The following is a 5,960-nucleotide window of genomic DNA, read 5'->3' as shown; positions in this document are numbered from 1 at the left end:
CTAAATGGGTTGTCTCCACGATTACCCATTTTCGGTTGCGTTTTCAAATTTTGAACGACAAGCGCATGTTACAAAATATCGACACAACAGTATATGTCATGCTCTTCTAGCCCATCTACCATATCTCTCTGCGAAAGACTTCCATGGTAGTACGGCTATAAAACAGAAAAGAAAACTCTTCCGATACCTCTCGACGGCTTCTTTATGGTCGTTCCTGTTGCCAGGATGAGCACGAGGCCCATATTTAATAACAAACGGATACTCAACAGGTTACGGAATTGGAACCGTATTCCCTTTCGTTCAAAATTATTCAAGTGTTTTACTTTAGATTAATTTATTTGACATATTTAAAACTTGAAAATTTTCGGCTTTCGCCTTGAACTTAGGACCGACTAACTCGTGATCAACCACTGTTCATACGAAACCCTTCTCCACTTCAGTCCTCCAAGGTCTCATTCGATTATTTGCTACTACCACCAAGATCTGTACCAATGGCGGCTCCATGCAGGCTTGCGCCAAACACTTCTAAGCACACCATTGTACCTTCCTACTCACTAAAGTTTCAAAATTTATATTATAAATAATATAAATCATCTACTTTAGCGGTAATGTATAGGTATACAACTTAAGCGCCATCCATTTTAAGGGCTACTTGCTTCGGCAGGTGAGTTGTTACACACTCCTTAGCGGATTTCGACTTCCATGATCACCGTCCTGCTGTTTTAAGCAACCAATGGTTTCTGTATGAGTTGTTAATTTGGGCACCGTAACATTACGTTTGGTTCATCCCACAGCGCCAGTTCTGCTTACCAAAAGTGGCCCACTGGGCACAATATATCATAACCTTAAACTTCATATCAAGAAAGTTAAGGTTCTTACCCATTTAAAGATTGAGAATAGGTTAAGATCGTTTCGACCCTAAGGCCTCTAATCATTCGCTTTACCAGATAAGATTATTTTATATAACATTTAAATGCACCAGCTATCCTGAGGGAAACTTCGGAAGGAAACAGCTACTAGATGGTTCGATTGGTCTTTCGCCCCTATACTCAATTCTGACAATCGATTTGCACGTCAGAACTGTTTCGGTCTTCCATCAGGGTTTCCCCTGACTTCAACCTGATCAAGTATAGTTCACCATCTTTCGGGTCACAGCATATATGCTCAAGGTACGTTCCAGTTAGAGGTATAAATAATATAAATATCATTATACATAACTATATAGAACGCCCCGGGATTGTGTTAATTAACTATAAATAGTTAAAAAACTAATCCCATTATTAGTCAAGTTAATTATGCTATTAGGTTTATATCCCAATAACTTGCACATATGTTAGACTCCTTGGTCCGTGTTTCAAGACGGGTCCCGAAGGTATCCTGAATCTTTCGCATTGTTAATCATACAAGTGCATATAATAAACACAGAAAATCAATGATAATCATGCTATTATATAATTCCGAAAAATAACGCACTGTATTCATATAAATCTATCAACACTTTATCAAATTAATGACTTTTATTCTATGTTAAAATGCAAGCAAAATAATTTAAATAAACTATAAGTCATATTTTATGATAAATTTGGTTCATGTTAATAGATTACAATGTCCTTATATGGAAAAAATGCACACTATTATTATAATATTATTGAAATATTACAACTCTAATGATGAATTTTCCATAATGGATATTCAGGTTCATCGGGCTTAACCTCTAAGCAGTTTCACGTACTATTTAACTCTCTATTCAGAGTTCTTTTCAACTTTCCCTCACGGTACTTGTTTACTATCGGTCTCATGGTTATATTTAGTTTTAGATGGAGTTTACCACCCACTTAGTGCTGCACTATCAAGCAACACGACTCTTTGGAAACACCATCTAGTAATCATTAACGTTATACGGGCCTGGCACCCTCTATGGGTAAATGGCCTCATTTAAGAAGGACTTAAATCGTTAATTTCTCATACTAGAATATTGATGCTCCATACACTGCATCTCACATTTGCCATAAAGACAAAGTGACTTAGTGCTGAACTATTTTCTTTTCGCTCGCCGCTACTAAGAAAATCCTTGTTAGTTTCTTTTCCTCCCCTAATTAATATGCTTAAATTCAGGGGGTAGTCCCATATGAGTTGAGGTTGTATATACACACAAATATATTATTAAATATATTAAAACCATTGTAAATTTCTAATTTAAGTGAAGAATAATATTATGACAATTGTTTTTCATTTCATATCATTAATAAGAGGCAATTCTAGATAAAAATTTTATATTTTTTATGCTAAACATTCCTCATTATCATTTGATTTGAAAAAGAAAATTATACATCTTCATTTTTCTCATACATATGAGAGCCAATGTGTTTCAATTATTATTAATATTATGAATATACATATATATATATATCCAATAATATACCATATGCTTTAATATTTCGTAAAATACTAAAACAACTTATTTAGCATAGTCTTACAACCCTCAACCATATGTAGTCCAAGCAGCACTCTAAAATTAATTAAAGTACCATAACAGCATGGACTGCGATATGCGTTCAAAATGTCGATGTTCATGTGTCCTGCAGTTCACACGATGACGCACAGTTTGCTGCGTTCTTCATCGACCCATGAGCCGAGTGATCCACCGCTTAGAGTGATTAATAAATTGTTTGTTTATTTCATTACGTCAATAATATTTTTATTGAAAGAAATTAAAAATACACCATTTTACTGGCATATATCAATTCCTTCAATAAAATCTTAACCCAAACGAATGCTGCGAAATGTCTTAGTTAACATAAATGATTGAATACTGGACTTGATAATTTATAAAAGATGATAAATTTTGTAAGCGATCAAATTATGTAAAACGTTAACCTTAAATGCAGGTACAACATTGTACATTTGGGATGTTGCTTTAACCATTGAATGCCCAAACCAATAATGGCCAATACAATACGCAACGCCTGTATATTATGGTACATATACACGCAAATAAATAAGATATACAAAAATCATTTTCAATCTCCGATCGGAATTCATAATTTTTATTTATGGCTGGCAAAACACCATAATTTAAAGAGTTTTAGCATATTTTCCTACCGTCCGTCAATTGTTGTTTAATTTTATACTCTTTTTTTTATCCTTGGGTAAACAGGATAGAATTTAGTTCTTATGCTCTCATCTTTAATTTCATTTTCATCTTATATATCTTATAATAATTTGGAATTTATTTATTTTAATAACGGTTGGAAAATACAATAATGATCCTTCCGCAGGTTCACCTACGGAAACCTTGTTACGACTTTTACTTCCTCTAAATAATCAAGTTCGGTCAACTTTTGCGAAACAACCGTAACACGCAAGGCGTCACAGTGATCACGTCCGGAGACCTCACTAAATAATTCAATCGGTAGTAGCGACGGGCGGTGTGCACAAAGGGCAGGGACGTAATCAATGCGAGTTAATGACTCACACTTACTAGGAATTCCAAGTTCATGTGAACAGTTTCAGTTCACAATCCCAAGCATGAAAGTGGTTCAGCGGTTTACCCGGACCTCTCGGTCTAGGAAATACACGTTGATACTTTCATTGTAGCGCGTGCAGCCCAGGACATCTAAGGGCATCACAGACCTGTTATTGCTCAATCTCATTATTGCTAGACGCAATTTGTCCATTTAAGAAGCTAGTGTCCTTATAATGGGACAAACCAACAGGTACGGCTCCACTTATATAAACACATTCAAACACAATAAACATTTTACTGCTACCATGAATGAAGGCAATATAAGCTTCAACACCATAATCCTGAAGATATCTATTTAATATATTTGAGTCTCGTTCGTTATCGGAATTAACCAGACAAATCACTCCACGAACTAAGAACGGCCATGCACCACCACCCATAGATTCGAGAAAGAGCTATCAATCTGTCTTACACACTTATGTTCGGACCTGGTAAGTTTTCCCGTGTTGAGTCAAATTAAGCCGCAGGCTCCACTCCTGGTGGTGCCCTTCCGTCAATTCCTTTAAGTTTCAGCTTTGCTATCCCCGGAGCCCAAAAGCTTTGGTTTCCCGGGAAGCGACTGAGAGAGCCATAAAAGTAGCTACACCCAATTGCTAGCTGGCATCGTTTATGGTTAGAACTAGGGCGGTATCTGATCGCCTTCGAACCTCTAACTTTCGTTCTTGATTAATGAAAACATCTTTGGCAAATGCTTTCGCTTAAGTTAGTCTTACGACGGTCCAAGAATTTCACCTCTCGCGTCGTAATACTAATGCCCCCAAACTGCTTCTATTAATCATTACCTCTTGATCTGAAAACCAATGAAAGCAGAACAGAGGTCTTATTTCATTATCCCATGCACAGAATATTCAGGCATTTGAAGCCTGCTTTAAGCACTCTAATTTGTTCAAAGTAATTGTACCGGCCCACAAAAACACTCGATGAAGAGCACTAATGTAGGTTTTTAAATAGGAGGAATATATAAAAAAGTACAAGTACTCAATTACATATAAGAACTCCACCGATAATACGCTTACATACATAAAGGTATAGTACTAACTACAAATGTATGTTGAACTACCCGTATGAAGCACAAGTTCAACTACGAACGTTTTAACCGCAACAACTTTAATATACGCTATTGGAGCTGGAATTACCGCGGCTGCTGGCACCAGACTTGCCCTCCAATTGGTCCTTGTTAAAGGATTTAAAGTGTACTCATTCCAATTACAGGGCCTCGGATATGAGTCCTGTATTGTTATTTTTCGTCACTACCTCCCCGAGCTGGGAGTGGGTAATTTACGCGCCTGCTGCCTTCCTTAGATGTGGTAGCCGTTTCTCAGGCTCCCTCTCCGGAACCGAACCCTGATTCCCCGTTACCCGTTGCAACCATGGTAGTCCTAGATACTACCATCAAAAGTTGATAGGGCAGACATTTGAAAGATCTGTCGTCGGTACAAGACCATACGATCTGCATGTTATCTAGAGTTCAACCAATATAACGATCAATTGATCGCTTGGTTTTAGTCTAATAAAAGCACACGTCCCAAAAGGTCCGTGTTTTAATTGCATGTATTAGCTCTAGAATTACCACAGTTATCCAAGTAACTGTTAACGATCTAAGGAACCATAACTGATATAATGAGCCTTTTGCGGTTTCACTTTTAATTCGTGTGTACTTAGACATGCATGGCTTAATCTTTGAGACAAGCATATAACTACTGGCAGGATCAACCAGAATAATGTTATTATTTAATGTGTTGTTAAAAACATGAATATATGAATTTAGACAAACGCATATTTTAAAATATTTAAAGATACTTGACAATATTATAAATTTTTCAATAAAATAAAATATATTATTTGTGGTAACATTTTACGAATACGGCCAAAATTTAATAGCGTTCATTTTCGTTTTTCATTAATTGTATAAATTTTCAATAATAATGATCAAAAATATCTTTATTTTTACACTTACAAAATATATAATCACTGATGATACATAAATTAACTTTGCTGGTTCGTTTAATAATAATAAATAACTTTTATTTCACTCCATGTGATGGTTTCGGTTGGCCAATAAGCAATTAACTAACTCAACATACATTTTCTCGTTTTCACCAGACGCTACCTATTGCATCAGCCAAAACGGTGTGACCATGCAACTTAAAGTTAAAAATAATAAAATACAAAGATCGTTTACATTCAAATAAACTTAAGTTTAAGAATTCAGCAACTGTTCCTCAACAATCACATTTGCTTTAATTTTGTTTATTTTCAAATAAAATAAACATTTGTATTTTGATATTAAATTTAAAATTTAAATAGAAATTGATATTGTTATATATATTTTTAAGACCGGGTTCCTTCGATAAAAATAGTATATCCAAGATGAACACGTCAGTGTCCATGCATAGTCGTTTTTAGAATGATTCTTTATTTCAAATTATTATTT

At 35.3% G+C, this 5,960-nt stretch overlaps 2 non-coding genes across 2 annotated transcripts; both read right to left on the bottom strand.

Annotated features, from left to right (window-relative positions):
* Window positions 1–2,477: 2,477 nt before the first annotated feature.
* LOC137579666 (5.8S ribosomal RNA) lies at window positions 2,478–2,656 on the bottom strand. Its single transcript, XR_011032879.1, has one exon. It is a non-coding gene; the product is annotated as a 5.8S ribosomal RNA (ribosomal RNA).
* A 605-nt stretch (window positions 2,657–3,261) lies between these two features.
* LOC137579662 (small subunit ribosomal RNA) lies at window positions 3,262–5,246 on the bottom strand. Its single transcript, XR_011032876.1, has one exon. It is a non-coding gene; the product is annotated as a small subunit ribosomal RNA (ribosomal RNA).
* Window positions 5,247–5,960: the final 714 nt, after the last annotated feature.

The sequence above is a fragment of the Drosophila tropicalis genome, unplaced genomic scaffold, assembly GCF_018151085.1.
Source record: "Drosophila tropicalis isolate 14030-0801.00 unplaced genomic scaffold, ASM1815108v1 contig_756, whole genome shotgun sequence".
Lineage (NCBI taxonomy): Eukaryota > Metazoa > Arthropoda > Insecta > Diptera > Drosophilidae > Drosophila > Drosophila tropicalis.
This window is presented reverse-complemented; position numbering and strand designations above follow the sequence as displayed.